General features: G+C 44.8%; 1 protein-coding gene across 1 annotated transcript in view; it reads left to right on the forward strand.

Annotated features, from left to right (window-relative positions):
- The window catches only part of RIC3 (RIC3 acetylcholine receptor chaperone), a 190,325-nt gene that overhangs the window by 38,078 nt on the left and 135,263 nt on the right, over positions 1-16,984 (forward strand). The window lies entirely within an intron of this gene.

Genomic DNA, 16,984 nt, shown 5'->3' on the forward strand with positions numbered 1-16,984 from the left:
TCCTTACTCTCCATATCCAGAAAATACCCTAAAGCATTGTGTCTGAATCATTTTGAGTTGTTAAGATTGGGGCTTGAGCTAAATAAAAAAACTGTGACTCAGCATCACCTTAACCTGGTCACTACCTCCATTCAACCCTATTTAGTGTGATGTTTAAGGGGATATGATTGATATATTTTGACCAGGTTTACATTTGATTGTTTTTTTCGCGTGATTACGTTCCCCAATATTAACGACTGGTCCAGACAGCTTAGTAAATGTCCATGTGATAATTTAGTATAAACTTAACTCAGTGCCACAGAAAAAACTTTTTTTTCTAAAACCAAACGGGGTTTCACACGACCGTAGAACACAAGAAGTTGTGGGATCTGATTCTTGCTCCTGGAATGGAGTTTTCAAGTTAGCAAAACGCGCATTACATTTCTTGTGAACTTTCTGCCCAATACAAACTTGAAACTTAGATATTTTTCTCTCCTTGCATGTTTTTTGAATTCCAGTCACTCCTCTTTCAGTGAGTTCAGATACATCATCATCTTCTTGAAACACCACATCACAAATTAAAAAATGTTCTCCGTCCATTTTCACTGTATCTCACAACACCTCCAAGAACCTGTAACACATAAATGAAACATTTTTGATTAACAAAAAAACAAACAATAACAACAAAGTTACAAAACAAAACACAAACAGTAGCAAACTTTTTATTTCAAAAGTTAATTGTAATATTTACGTTCCTTCACACTTTGGCATATAAGTCAACGAAAAAATTATACAAACTTTGTCTAGCTGACATATTCCACGATTATTTGATATTATGGTCATCAGAAACAATTTTTGATGTTATTTTTGACTTTCCCTTCCCTAAAAACCTATAAAATGATACCACACATGGGCATATAAACAGTTATACCCTATATCTTAAATAATGGGCAGCCATTTTGAAAAATCCACCATATTGGATTAACGCGCCATGATAGAGTGGTAGACTTTTCACCATCGTTTTCTACGGAAAATTTTCAATAAGAATCCACTCTGGGGTCAACCAAAGAGCAAATCCAGAACGACGTGCACCCTACCGCCCTCCCCGTGTGATGCCTTTGCAACTGCAAGAATTAGGGGATCCATTGCAGTTAGAGGAAGTGCGAGCGGCGATTCACCAAGTGGTTCACAACAAAGTATGGGCACTGACGAGTTCCCAGTGGAACTTTACTCCACCTATGGTGCGACCCTCATCCCCAAACTGCTCAAGGTGTATCAGGAGGCGCACAAGGAGGGAATACTACTAACATTCCTTTGCAAGGCTCTTATTGTTGTACTTAGTAAGTCTGGCAGAGAACCCCTGAAGGTCAGTTCATATTGCGCACTGTCAATGATTATAAGGTCTTAAGTAAGGGGTCCCACCATTGTGCTGCCGCTAATTGCCTGTGCTGCCCTGCCCTGCTTGCCGCCTGAACAGTCCGCGGGACTGCATCGCTCCCATCATCACGCCGGGTGCCGGGGACTCTAATTCCCAGAGTCCCCCATGGCGCCCAAAATCCAGCATCCTCAATCAGCGCCAGGAGGTGCTTTAAATTTATTGCAGGACTCCCGCAGCGCAGGTCCCACCATTGTGCTGCAGCTACTTGCCTGTGCTGCCCTGCCGTTCTTGCCGCCTGAACAGTCCGCGGGACTGCATCGCTCCCATCATCACGCCGGGTGCCGGGGACTCTAATTCCCAGAGTCCCCTGTAGCGCCCAATACCAGCATCATCAATCAACGCCAGGTGGCGCTTTAAATTTGTTGCAGGACTCCCGCAGCGCGGGTCCCACCATTGTGCTGCCGCTACTTGCCTGTGCAGCCCCGCAGTGCTTGCCGCCTGAACAGTCCGCGGGACTGCAACACTCCCATCATCGCGCCGGGTGCCGGGGACTCTAATTCCCAGAGTCCCCCGTGGCGCCCAACACCAGCATCATCAATCAGCGCCAGGAGGCGCTTTAAATTTGTTGCGGGACTCCCACAGCGCGAGACGCGCATGGGTGTGCACGGCCGATGCCCGGGCCAAGGGTGGTCCCGTCTTCGGCCAGAAGAGGCTGGGCTGGGCCATGACTCTTGGTTTTCTGTTGACTAATTCCATCTCGTCTATTCCATGGTAATTATTGACATTCTCAATAAATGTGTTAACTCCGAGCTCCGGCTCTTAGATATCCGGGTCACTTAACCTGTGGGTTATTGTTTTGTCGATTGTTGGGGTGTCCCCTTGAGGTGCAAGGGACAGGGACTAATCTACAAAAAGGTAATAATATCCCAGGATTGTATGGGTGCATCTTTAGATCATCTGCGATTCTAGTTCTGCATTACATCCTCCCCCCCATAACTGTATTGAAAGAAAGGGCCTTTGCCTATTGACTGAGTTTCACTATCTAGGAATTATATAAGGAGAAGTTTCTTCTCTTCCTATTAGGACAGGAATCACTCAGGGGACACGAAATGGGGAAAAGAAAATTGCACACCACACCTCCTGGCCAAAAAATAAACAAGGTTAAAGACTCTAGTGCATCCCTCATGAAATATTTGACAGGGGCGGTGGGAGCACTAGAAAAACAAATCTCGAATGTGGAGGAGGAGTTGAATAAAGAGTCGTCTGGCTCGATTGTTACTAGCATAATCAATCCTCCCTCGCAGGGACCACTCGATGTGGCTGTAAAAATAACTCCACATGAGACATTAAGTGATTTGCAAAATGGCTGTGTACAGTTAAGGAGCGATGAGAGATCTGTAATCGATCTGGAAGGGGCACCATTACCCCCTCATAAAAGAGTGTGTGTATCTAAGAAATCAGCCCTTACAGCATTGCCCCCACAGATTCATGAATCTCCACAAATTCCCAAAAATGTTAAACCTAAGCACAGTACAATAACAGGAAAGGAGTCTACAGCTAATAACAGAGCAAAAGAATGTGCAAAAAGTCTAAATCATAAAGGCAAAAATAAAGGCCAAATTAGTTATGATATGGGCGGAATTACGAAATCTATCGCAGACTTAACTATCTTTATTAAAGATGCAATTGGCACCCTGGTGAATAGACTCGACTTAATTGAGTCTAGCCTGGCATCACTCTCAGGGCACCTAAAGGTTTTAAGCACACAACAATCCGAGGCAGGTAGGGGCAGGGGGTCAGATATAAAGTATAGCCAATCCTTACCAGACTGTGACTCCATCTATGGCAAGCAGATAAACAGTGGGGAATGAGCTAGTCGCTTTGGGGGATCGGGGCCTGAGAAGCCAAAATCCCTGAATGTGCAAGTGCCAAGGTTGGCAACAGAGAGGGGGGTATTACCGAGTCAAATAGAATAAGTAGTAACAATTCCCTTCCTGTAGATAACTGCATTAGACTAGAAAGCAGAATGACTCATAACCAGGCTCATTGAAATATTCCCACTAGTTTGAACCTTCCACCTGCAGCAGCCCCGTATACACTGGTTTTGGCAAATGTGCTACCATCAAACGAGGGAGATAGGGAAAACTGGGTAACATTGAGGGACAAATCCCTATATTTTCTAGGAGCTAAGACGGGCTTGACACAAACTATGTTTAATTCTTTTAAAATGGTGAGATGTGTCAGGTGGGTAGGTCCCAGCAAAAAGATTTTTACAGAGGATTGTATTGTCTTATCCTTAGGCTCCCCTCCCTTAGTACAAGAATTTTTGGCCCGGTTAGGTTCAAGTAGGTTGATGGATAAAAGTGCTACCCCTAGATTTTTTCTATCGGCCCAACATGGTTGACAATCATAATATAGCCCTGGCTGGTATCCCTCCTAATAATCATATAAGATACAACCTAGAAGTGCCAAATAGGTTTGGTCCGTTATACTCACTGAAGGATGTGGACTGACAAATGGTAGCCACTGTTGTCCAAAGTCTGCAATTAGCGAAATGCCTACAGCTCTCCAAAGTGCTGGCGAATGGGTTCCCGTGGTGGAATTAACAAATAATGAACCCCGGAGATTGTCTGAGGTTTCTCTAGTAACAGCTCAGTCCTCGTTTGCCCGCGATAGTATGAATGTAATGAACTGTTTGGTAAAGCATAAAACGGGTGATATTCCGATAAGAGGAATTGAAGCAAAATGCTTAAGTGACCAAGACGGCACAGAACAAACTTGTAATAGCTGGAAGCACTGATAGAAGGAAGGGCCAAGATGGGGAGGGGAGGGACACGGAGCCAAGGTTTCAATGTAAGTATGCCCAGGGGCGTGTGAGAATAGTCTATTGGAATATCTCTGGGCTTCAATCCAAGGTTAGCAACCCAGTTTGGATAGACTTTATTAAGAACTTTGACATTCTGTGCCTGCAGGAGTCCTGGCTGTTGGATGAACTGCATCTTGACGGTTTTAAAACATTCCATATACTTGCATGTCATTCAATTCACGGGAGGCATAAAGGGGGGATTTGTGTGTATATTTCAAATTTATTGTGATCACCTTCCACTAAGTATTAACATCATATTCCCCCAAAAGAGTACCCCCTCTGTAGTACAGAGTTTAGCCTGGACTCAAGGCTGCGTGCTGGAACGACAGAACGGATATTCATTACGTTGGGCCAAGAGTGATCCTGAGATCACAAATTTGAAAATAATGTTACAGGCCAAAATCCCAATAACTGAGTGTTTAAAAGAAGAGACCTACCATTCCGAGATACTGACTGCTTTTTCCCAAATTACAGGGATAATCCAAAAAATCCTGAATCGTTCATACAGGGAGCAACAAAATTAAAAAAAATGGTTGGTTTAATACGCACTGTACAAAAGCATATTCCCTATTAAAAGCTGCCTTACATAGATCGGTGAAGGACTACGATAAAATTAGGGGGCTTAGGAAGGCTTATAATTTAGCTAGAAATAAGCGAAAGAAGGATATTAAGGATCAGGCCTGGACTAACCTGTATGAAGCATCCTTACGGCGGGATTGCTCCCTCTTTTGGGAGGCAGTGAAGGCCCCCTTTTTCTCGTCTAGTGAGGGAGCAAGGATTGAGGTGGCAATAAGTGAAAACTCCTGGGTTGATTTCTTTTCCTCGGTGTATGGTACTGGGGCTAACGATATCAAACCAGTAAGCGAACAAACAGTACAGGGCGAGTATACACATTTTTTGCCAACTAATATCCACTTCACCCATGAGGAAGTATTAGTGGCCATAAGAGAGAGCAAAGGAGGTAAGGCTCCGGGCCCGGATGGAACTCCGATCGATCTGTATAAACACACGATTGAGCTTTGGTCTCCATCATTAACATGATTCCTTGAGGCCTGCTATGCCAAGGGTTTTATCAAACCTTGGTCGGAGTCCATAATCATTCCTATTTTCAAAAGAGGGGACCGGAAAAATCCTGCTTGTTACCAACCTTTTCCCTGCTAGACTCTCTTATGAAAGTTGCAGGAAGGGTCATATTGAATAGACTGCAACAATGGGCTGATGATAACAAGGTCTTAAGCCCGGTTCAATATGGATTAGGGAGGGGAGGGGTACTGTCGAGCAGGTTTTATATTTTTCCATGCTACATGGGAAATATACCCAGGCTAAGCGAGGCAATTTATTTGCGCTATTTGTAGACCTTACCGCAGCCTTTAATTGCGTAGATCATAACCGATTATGGCAGATTTTAGAGGGATTAGAGGTAGAGCAATCACTTATATCATTTTTGAGACAATTATATGCGGGGTCCTCCGCGAAGGTGAGGTATGGATTAAAGGGGAATGTACCAAGCCTTTTCACATGAGGAGGGGCGTGAGACAAGGCTGCGTTCCTGCCCCGTTCCTCTTCACTTTATATACTAACGAACTGGAGGAGGCACTGGTGGCCAGTGTGAGAGATTCCCCGCAAGTCAATAATAACCAGATTGTCTCTCTCTTATATGCAGATGATGCAGTCTTAATGGCCAGAACCCAGCTTGGTTTACAGATGGCCCTAAGCACTTACATTGACTTCATGGACAATAGGGGGTTGAAGCTCAGTGTTAAGAAAACATTCGTCATGTCTTGTGGTAAGAGTAGATCTTGTACCCTATTAGCTGGAAAAGATAAAATCGAACCCATAAAAACATTCTCCTATCTTGGCATCTTATTGGAGGACTCCAGGTCCAGCTATAAAGAATAGGGCCCTTTTATTCAAGAGGTCGACGGTGGCAGTAATGATTTTTGCTAAAAAGATGGGCAAGAGGCCGCCGGAGATTTTATTGAAAATATACCAGGCTAAGTATATATGGAGCAGGGGTCTGGGGGTTTCAGGATGTTTTACCTATACAAGTGGTAGAGAATGCTTTTTTAAGATGTATTTTAGCTATTCCCCAAAGTGCATCTGTTTTTAATTGTCATAGCGAACTAGGGATTCGCTATATTACTGATGTTATTAAAAAGCAACCCATGCTATTATGGCATAGAGCCTGGACCTCACCCGATTTAGGATTAAACCAAGACATAATTAAAGACTCCATGGGTCTGGCTCAGGCTAGAAACATTCCATGGTTGAACTACATCTGTAAGCTATCGAAAGATCTGGGCAGCCTGAGTTTTATAATAACCCTGATTCCTTACTCTCCATATCCAGAAAATACCCTAAAGCATTGTGTCTGAATCATTTTGAGTTGTTAAGATTGGGGCTTGAGCTAAATAAAAAAACTGTGACTCAGCATCACCTTAACCTGGTCACTACCTCCATTCAACCCTATTTAGTGTGATGTTTAAGGGGATATGATTGATATATTTTGACCAGGTTTACATTTGATTGTTTTTTTCGCGTGATTACGTTCCCCAATATTAACGACTGGTCCAGACAGCTTAGTAAATGTCCATGTGATAATTTAGTATAAACTTAACTCAGTGCCACAGAAAAAACTTTTTTTTCTAAAGCCAAACGGGGTTTCACACGACTGTAGAACACAAGAAGTTGTGGGATCTGATTCTTGCTCCTGGAACGGAGTTTTCAAGTTAGCAAAACGCGCATTACATTTCTTGTGAACTTTCTGCCCAATACAAACTTGAAACTTAGATATTTTTCTCTCCTTGCATGTTTTTTGAATTCCAGTCACTCCTCTTTCAGTGAGTTCAGATACATCATCATCTTCTTGAAACACCACATCACAAATTAAACAATTTTCTCCGTCCATTTTCACTGTATCTCACAACAACTCCAAGAACCTGTAACACATAAATGAAACATTTTTGATTAACAAAAAAACAAACAATAACAACAAAGTTACAAAACAAAACACAAACAGTAGCAAACTTTTTATTTCAAAAGTTAATTGTAATATTTACGTTCCTTCACACTTTGGCATATAAGTCAACGAAAAAATTATACAAACTTTGTCTAGCTGACATATTCCACGATTATTTGATATTATGGTCATCAGAAACAATTTTTGATGTTATTTTTGACTTTCCCTTCCCTAAAAACCTATAAAATGATACCACACATGGGCATATAAACAGTTATACCCTATATCTTAAATAATGGGCAGCCATTTTGAAAAATCCACCATATTGGATTAACGCGCCATGATAGAGTGGTAGACTTTTCACCATCGTTTTCTACGGAAAATTTTCAATAAGAATCCACTCACAGTAATTGTATTGCAATTAGTTCTAGGTTAGCCCATTTTTTTAACTAATTTGACTAGACTACAGAGAAAGGACTGGACTGAACTTTCTGCACCTTCCTTGTTTCAGTTTCTGGAACAGCTTGAGGTAGAGCTTGCCCCCTGTTCAAGAAGTCTCAGGAACAGCAAATACTTCAAGTTCATCTGCTACCAGCACTGTGTGTTTTGTACTGCAGTAGAAGAAAAAGCAACCCGATGCCGTCAACAAAGCCGCTGCCTTCTCCTTGTACTGAAAGCATGGCAGAGGGCACTGCTGTACTTCGCACCACCACTCTGGTTTTACTGATGCAGCCACTTAGCCGCCTTGCTTCACACCGCCGCCCTGGTATCCCAACGATGCCGCCCCATAGGAATGTAGATGCTGCTGCTGCTTGCACCGGGGTTTGAGGGCACCCCCTAAGTTACACTGTGCACCACTCCATCCCACACTGTATCCTTGGCCTAAAAACACTGGCGCCATCGACTCGGGTTCGTCAGCCGACAACAGCTCTTCAGCAAAGATGACATCCGCTGCTTGCACCGTGACCTGCCAGCACCCTGACGAGCACCGCTCTGGTATCCCGACGATGCCACTCCACAGCGATATAGATGCTGCTGCTAGCACCGGGGTTTGAAGCACCGACTCGTAAGCTATAATGTGTACCACCCTGTCCCACACTGCAGCCTTGGCCTAACAACACCGGCGCCATCGACTTGGGTTCGTCAGGCGACAACAGCTCTTTAGCAACGATGACATCCGCTGCTTGCACCGTCACCTGCCTGCACTGTGACGAGCTCCGCACCACTTCTCACCGCAGCCCTGGTCTCACCGATGCCGATGGATGACCACCACCGAGTCGCTGCCTGCATGCTACCTGAGGGCACTGCATGCCCTACTGCTGCACTGCACACCGCAGCACCGCCACCCACGGAAACCGGCGCTACCGACTTCAACCGCACGGAGTTCGATCCTCAACATATGTGACTTCAAGGGCCCGATGATTCCTGCACCAACCTCCGGAACCGACGCCTGCTGACCTCGGCTCTTCGGAGCTCACTGCTAGATCCCCGGCATCCTGCATTTCTAATGAGACTGTTTTGTGGTTCTTCCCGACACCATAGCTCGCCCATGATGCTTTGGTTGGCCAGAACTGTTTGAATTTGTTGTACACAATGTCGTGATAGCCCTGGACGGAGCAATCTACTTCAAGGAGCTGTATTTCAAGTCTACTTTTGCTTATTGATATTTTTAAGAACTGTATGGTGACTTTTTATCGGTTTTGGTCTTGTTTCCACAGATGAAATATTGGATATTTTTCTTAAACTGATGTGGTGTCCTTTTGTAGTATTTTCACTGTATTACTGTATGTTATGTGCAAATGCTTTACACACAGCCTCTGAGATAAACCTGACTGATCATGCCAAGCTACCAAGGGGATGAGCAGGGGTTATTTAATAAGTGTATCCCTCCTTGTCCTGACTAGGAAGAATGGTCCCTTACTTGCACAGGGTAACAACCCGCCATTTCTAACAGATAACCTAGGGTGGTCCTACCTGTTGGTATTGGAGGACCTGGGGATTGGACCTCTGTTTCTCAGATGGATCACGCTGCTTTACACAGCCTCGGAGGCCAGAGTGAGAACAGGACAACAAGTCTTGTGCCAGATTGGGATCGGGTGGGGTACCCAGCAGGCTTGCTTCCTCTCACCTATAATTTTTGCCCTGGCAATGGAACCCCCAGCCAATCTCCTCCGGGCTCAGAGCCTATAATGGGGTGTGGCGGTAGGGGTAAACTGTCATATTGTTGCACTGTACACTGATGAGGCCCTTATATATATTTGTGACCGCTGGCGGGTGCTACCGGTCTTGTTTTTGTGCTGCTGGAGCTTTTTGGAGAGATGACGGGCCTCAGCATAATCTGGGGGAATTCTTACCAGTTTCCCTTGCAGTGTGTATGGCAGGCAGAGGGGGAGAGACTAGAGGCCTGGAAACTGCCTTGGTGTCTTGAGACCTGCTATCTCGGGAACAACGTCGAGCACTCAGAAAAAGACTTCCTGGACGGTTATCTCAGCAGAGATCTGTTGGTTGTATGTCAGTCTCTAACTTTCTAAATGCACCTTCACCTATCTCCAATAGGATGTTGGAGAACCGGGTTTTTATGGACCCAGTGGTGCCAGGGGAACAACACCTGAAATCTCCTAGATTCGCCTGTCTCAGAGTTACAGAAACGTGGCAACTTCTTGTTGACGTCAAAGTTCAAATTTATTGGCTGCAACCAGTAACAGAGGTCCACGAAGTACAGTGGCTGTATATTCATAGGACACTGCTCAAATTTACAAAGCCAGTCAACCCTTTTTATACAGTAAACCGATCCCATGTGTACAATAAACATTGCACGACAAGCCCACATTCCATTGTCCAACCCACCATCACGTATTGCATGGAAAACCCACGTTTCATCGTCCAGCCCACCATAAATGACTTGGCAAAAACCCAACACTCTTCATCATATTGTTGGTCGGACCCCTAATAAAAACGGGCACCTCCTCATCGTAATGCAGGTCATAAAGCAGGGAGCAGAGACAGGTGTGTGTAAGATTAGACATAGTTGTGTGCAATAAAGGGTTTTATGGTGGGTTGTGCCTTGATCTCAATCTCGGTCGGCCACTGGGAAATGAACTGGACGAACAGGGCTGGCTCTGGGCAACGGAGTCAGCTTGCCCAGGTCACACAGAAGTCAGCTGAAGGTGTACGTGTCCCAAAGACTTGTTCGGCCTTAGTCATCGGCCTATGTGAAGGCAACCACAAAATGGCTGCCGTACACAAAATGGAACCCGAGGGTTCAGAACGGAATCTTTGGTTTTATGGTGGTCTCGTCACTCGAATGCGACGGAAATACTCGTATATAGTATACTGGTCATTCTCGGTCTATTGATACCAAAATCATCATGATTCGACGATGTTTATGGCACGGGTCCAGAATTCACGGAACCACAGACCCTCCATTTGCCCTTACATAGGCAATAACCTATACTCACGCTAATCTGAGTCCAGGTCTATATTCATAAAATCATTGAGATGTTGCTGTAGCATCATCCTATTACTTAGCTCATCCCTCGATACAGGTTTCCTTACACATAATGTAGCGCAGAGGCCACATATAGCAAAGACACACTGTACCCACAGACAGAACAGGAAAAGAATGGCTAAGATCATCCCAATGACCATCAGAATCTTCCATCCCCAGGCGGATATTAGTTCCCAGAACCATCCCATCAACGACCAATCTCCTTTATCCACATGAATAGATTCGGAGATCTTATGTAGTTTGGAAATGGCCTGGTACACTGTTGGAGCGTTGTCTGGAATAAAAATACAGCAACTTGATTAGATCACTTTACATACCCCACCTCGATCTGCAAGTATGACGTCTAACGCAACTCTGTTCTGAAGAGTCATAAGACGATCCGACTGGAGCTCAGCAGTCAAGTTACTAAGGGCATTGGCAGTTTCAACTACCGCGGACTCCACTACTCTCGTCAATTGCCGTATGTTCCTGCTGTTTACCATAGGTCCCCAGAACGGCAGAAAACCTTTCAGAAAATCTCCTAATTCTTGTCCGGCAGTATCTTCCTGACTGAAGACACCTCTAGCAACCCTTGTCTTATGGTAATCTGCCACAGCTGTATACGTTGGAGGCAACAGGAACGATACAAAACATGTGCCCGAGAAATCAGGGGGTAACCATGTGTACGCTCTATCGTAGCAGATGAAATAGGTACCCTTAGCTGCTAGGAACGAAGGGGAAGTCTGAGACACAAAAACATATGTCTCATTGCAGATACTCTTCCCTAACTGAGCTCCCGGATTCTTGCCATTACCCTGCAGACAGTAGTGACCCTGATGGGGTACAACCCAGATCGGGGAGGATCTCTTCGCTCGCTGGTTCTCACTCAGACTAACTCCATATCCGGTTATGTTCCATCCAATGTACGCTAGTGTCTCATCTCTCGGGATAGTCTCATAGGAAGTAGCTCCTCTGATCATATCAACTATACCCTTCACTAGAACACTATTCTTCGGATTATCTTTTACAGAACGTGGGGGTGGATTTCACGAGCATTGATGAACATCGTTCGATATGCCCACACAGAACCATTGTGGCTAAATGGCAGCAGTAGATAAGGAATACCTTTATCTGTTGTATGAGGCATAAGACCACACACCCAACAGTTAGTCGAGTTCACTACTAATTGGTGTTGGTGCAATAGCTGAACGAAGGAATTATTGGCAAACTCTAATCGTCTAATCGATTCATGTTCAGGCAGAGGGTGAAAAGAATGTGTGGAGGCAGTAGAAGAAGGTGTAGGCTGTTCAGTGGGAAAAAAGTCACTCAAAAAGAGAATAAAACATATCCTATTAAAAACAACATTGCGCTAAACAGTATCAAAAGGCATAATATCAGAAAACATTTTCTAGTCATCACTGTACACATTCTGGCTTTGAAATTAATTTCTTTGGCAGGTCTCTCCATCTCGAAAAACTCCATCCTCTAACGTTGCTGCTCGCGGAGGTAGGGTGTTCCGTGCTAAGGAATGCGCCTGTCAGTCCAAGGGAAACGCCCAAGAACCAACCAGAACCGTCGACCTTGTGTCTTCGGCTTGCACTCCAAAGACTTGTCGCCCGCAACCCTACAGCTGAACCCGGATGGTGGTTCGAAAAATAAAAATAAAAAAGTTTCTCAGAGGAGAGAGAGCTGCACTTTCAAAAATAGCAAGGAGAAGGAATTTGTTTATTTGTCCATAGTTCTCGGCCTCAGATTATAACGGCTTTTTCCAGGTAACGTCTGGTCTTGGAACATGAGTTCAGGCTCGGTAGTGTCCAATCGAATTGACGGTGGCACAGCTACTTGCAAAAGATTGTCACTTTCACGTTCAGAATTTGTCCCTTTTAAATGTGCATTGCTGAAAGGCAGAAAACGAGGCACAGTCTCAGTCTCAGAGTCAGCGATACCCTCCTGGACCCACCGGTCGTACAGCAGAGGCAAAGGAACCCTCTTGCAGTGTTCGCCGTGGATCCAGTGTTTCTTTCCTTCCACTCGCACGGCGGATCTGGTTGATAGCAGGACTAGGTAGGGGCCTGTCCAATGGGGCTGATCATTCTTTGTCCGCTGGAAATTTTTCACCAAGACCCATGAGCCAGGATCGATGATGTGACCTGGATCTTCAGAAGCCTGAGGCAGAGAATCGTGAACCTGTTGGTGTAAAACACGCAATTTAGCCGTCAATTCATACAAATAATCAAGCAGTACAGGGTGTTCAATCTCACTGTATTTTGTTGGCCTTGGCACTCCCCATATGTTGGCCGGGCGGCCGAACACGATCTCATATGGACTAAGTCCCACTCGCGAATGCACAGTCATTCTTGTCGATAAAAGTTCTAAAGGCAAAGCGTCAGGCCATTTAAGACCAGAACTCGCTTGAATCTTGGCCAATTTCAATTTTAGAGTGCCATTATAGCATTCTACTAGTCCAGCTGATTGGGGGTGATTTGCAGCGTGGAATTTCTGTTGGATGTCTAGCCCTTCACATACTTTCTTCATCACCTGACCCACGAATTCACTCCCATTATCACTCCAGACCATTCTCGGCATTCCAAACCTAGGGAAGAACTCTTTAACAAGGGCTTTAGCTGTGGACAAGTAAGTGTTATCTTTCAAGGGATATGCTTCTATCCATCTTGAAAAGGCACAAACAACCACGAGTACGTATTTCAAGTTGTTGCACCTCTCCATGTGGATGAAATCTAGCTGCAAAACCTCGAACGGGTACGTTGGAGGAACAAAATGACCAGCTGGAGTTGGAGTTCCCTTACCAGGATTGTGTTTCAAACACACCATGCACTTCTTGACCACATTCTCTGCACACTTAGGAATTCCAGCATTTTGCCATACTGGAGCCAACAACTTACAGAACCCTTTCACACTGATGTGAGCCATTCCATGTGCCATCGTAACCACTGCAAGCACGTACGCATCGGGTAACAACCATCGTTGATGCTCTGACAACTCAACCCAACAACCATTAGCATCCAATTTACCCGTACTCTCTCTCCACACACTCAACTCTTTCTCGGTAGCTTCAACTTGAATTGACTTTACACTCTCTATCGTATCTTCACACATTCCTCTATCTGGAACCCATATTGCTGGACCCGCAACATACATTCGACTCAGCACATCTCTTGCCGTTTCTTTCGCAACTTCGTCTGCAAACGCATTACCGCGACCAACATCGTCGGTAACCTTCTTGTGTGCACTGCATTTCACAATCGCAACTTGTAACGGCAAAGTAAGTGACTCCAGGAGTTCATTGACCATGCTGTATCTTCGTACCATGAGACGTGAGGAACCCACGTTCCTTCCACAACGCCCAAAACTATGGGCCACACCAAACGCATACTGGCTGTCGGTATATATGGTCACTTTCTTTCCTTTCGACAACACACACGCTCTCGTAAGTGCAATCAACTCTGCTGCTTGAGCTGAATTATGTGGGATACGGGCAGCTTCAACAATCGTATGCAAAGTCATAACAGCATATGCCGCAGTCGTATCACCATTCGGAAGCTTGAAACACGAACCATCCACCCATAAGGTACCATCACACTTCACAAGAGGATTGTCCCTAAGGTCTATTCTCCCTTTCGTTTCTTCCTCTGTCCTGAGAAAGCAATCATGCTGTTCAACATCATCTGTATCTACTGTAATCGGCAATAACGTGGCTGGATTCAACGTATTGCATCTTTTTATGTGCACATGACTCGCTAGGAGTGTCAACTCGTAACCTGACAATCGAGCACTCGTTAAGTGCTGTGTCTTGGTTCTGTTAAGTAAAGTATCCACTGCATGTGGAACCATCATGATCAATGTATTATTCATCACCAAACCAGCAGACTGTCGAATAGAAACAGCTGCTGCTGCTGTGTGTCTCAAACAACTCGGCAACGCCCTAGCTACCGGATCCAAAATCGACGAAAAATACGCGCATGGACGTTGCTTGTCTCCAAAAGACTGTGTCAACACTGACAATGCACATCCTTCTTTCTCGTGGACATACAACGTAAAGGGCTTACTGTAGTCGGGAGTACCCAACACAGGAGCCGAACACAATGCATCACGCAATTCGGAAAAACTTTTCTGACAATCTTCGGACCATGGGAGAGGATTCGGTGTATCTTTACAGGTCAATGCTACCAACGGTTTAGCCAACAAAGAAAAATTTGCTATCCACTGTCTGCAATATGACGTAATACCCAGAAAAGCACGTACTTCTCTCTGTGTAATTGGCACACTCATTTTCGCAATCGCTTGAATTCTCTCTGGGGTCAATCTTCTTCCCTCCTTCGATAAGAGATGACCTAAGTAGGTCACTTCTTGTCGACAATACTGTAACTTTGCAAGAGACACCTTGTGATGGAAAGCAGACAAATGACGTAACAATGATAAAGTAGCTTTCTTACAAATTTCCTCTGTATCGGCGGCGATTAGCAAATCGTCGACGTACTGAAGAAGAGCAACGCCATCAGGTAAGACAATTGTTTTCAGAGCTTGACTATAGATTGACGGACTCTCACAATAGCCTTGAGGGGTGTGTTTGAACCGGAAGCATCGGCCTCCTAAATTGAAGCCGAAAATATCCCTACTCTTTTCGGCAATCGGGATGCTGAAGAAAGCATTCTTCAAGTCAATCACCGAGAACCAAGTAGCGGAAGCTGGAATCATCGTCAATAATGCAGTGATATCAGGAACAACTGGAAATTGTGGCACTACAATTTTGTTCACCTCTCTAAGATCAATCACAAACCTGTAAACAGGTGGCTGAGAAGGATCAGTACGCTTCAAAACAGGCAGAACCGGACTATTGCACACGTTACCTCTCGTTTCCTCAATCACATCTTTCTCAATCAGGTCATAAATGATCGCTAACAACGCTCTTTCACCATCACTAGAAATCCTATACTGGGGAATGCGTGGCATTTTAATGTTCGCTTTCAATGTCACAACATATGGCGGTATTTCCAGGAGACCCACATCATTAGGACCAGTAGCCCAAAGAATATCAGGAAGAGAGGACAATTCCGTCGGGAGTTTGTCCTTCGACAAATACATCCGAGAGATCACTTTCTTACCCAGTGTAAGTTGTACTCCCGAAGGAGAACAATACAATGTCGCATACAATCTTTTCAACAGATCCAATCCCAACAAGTTCTCACCACAACCTGTCGTCAGAATAAGGGGTGCTTCTAATTCACGAGGTCCAACAGAAAGAGACAAAGGGTTAGAAATCGGGTTCCTAACCGGGGCGCCAGAAAAACCTACTGAAACATTCGTCTCGCCAGACAAAGGTGCGCCAGGGAGTTTAGAGTGCATAATAGAACTCTTCGTAGCACCAGTATCCAACAGAAAAGGCTCTGACACACCTGATGTAATCACCTCAACATAAGGTCCACTCGGATCTACTGGAACTGAAACAACTCCCTCTCTTTGTCCATGGCTGTCCTAGCAATCATTACCGTCTACGTTCTCACCTTCGACATAGTAGTCGTCAGCATAATACTGAGTCGTTCTACCAGATGCACCATTCTGCTGATCAAAGCTATTCATTGAGTTTTGTGCGGGAAGGGAACGCGCGTTCTGGGGGAAACCTCCACGTCCCCTACCTCTAGGAGCTTGCTGAATACCACGACCTCTAGCGCCAGAAACACCATTCATACGCTGTAACAGAATAGGACAACTATATTTGAAATTACCCTCTTCCTTACAATATGAACGCTGATTTGGGCCTACCATAAAACGCTGCTGAGGGGACTCAAACCTTTGCGAGTGTCTCTGAAACTGCTGAGGCTGTTGATAATCACGCTGGTTATTACGGGGCGGATACGCTTGCTGTAAAAGCACCTTCGTCTTTAGCTCTTTAGTCTTCTTGTCTGCTCTATCCTTCTCGTCCTTATCTCTATTTTCGTAATACTGTGCAGTAGCCAGTATTTGCGCTGAAGAGGAAACGGCCCATGAACTCTCTGAATCTTTCAATTTCTTACACAATTCGGGAAGCAAATTATGTACAAACTTGTCAACGAACAACCGTTGACCACCTTCTGTACTCATGTCTTGACCACTGTGGTCGATAAACGTCTCTTCAAACCTGGTGAAGAAATCTGACACTGTTTCATCTTTCTTCTGCTTACATGCAGACAATTTGTCCCAATTCACTCGCATAGCAGGCATTAAGGTCTTCATGTAAGTAACGATCTTACCAGGGAGTTCTGCTACCAAAGGCTCAGGTTTAGCACCACCAACTTGTCGTGCATCTGCAGCAGCAAG

This window comes from Lissotriton helveticus, chromosome 3_1 (assembly GCF_964261635.1).
Source record: "Lissotriton helveticus chromosome 3_1, aLisHel1.1, whole genome shotgun sequence".
Classification (NCBI taxonomy): Eukaryota; Metazoa; Chordata; class Amphibia; order Caudata; family Salamandridae; genus Lissotriton; species Lissotriton helveticus.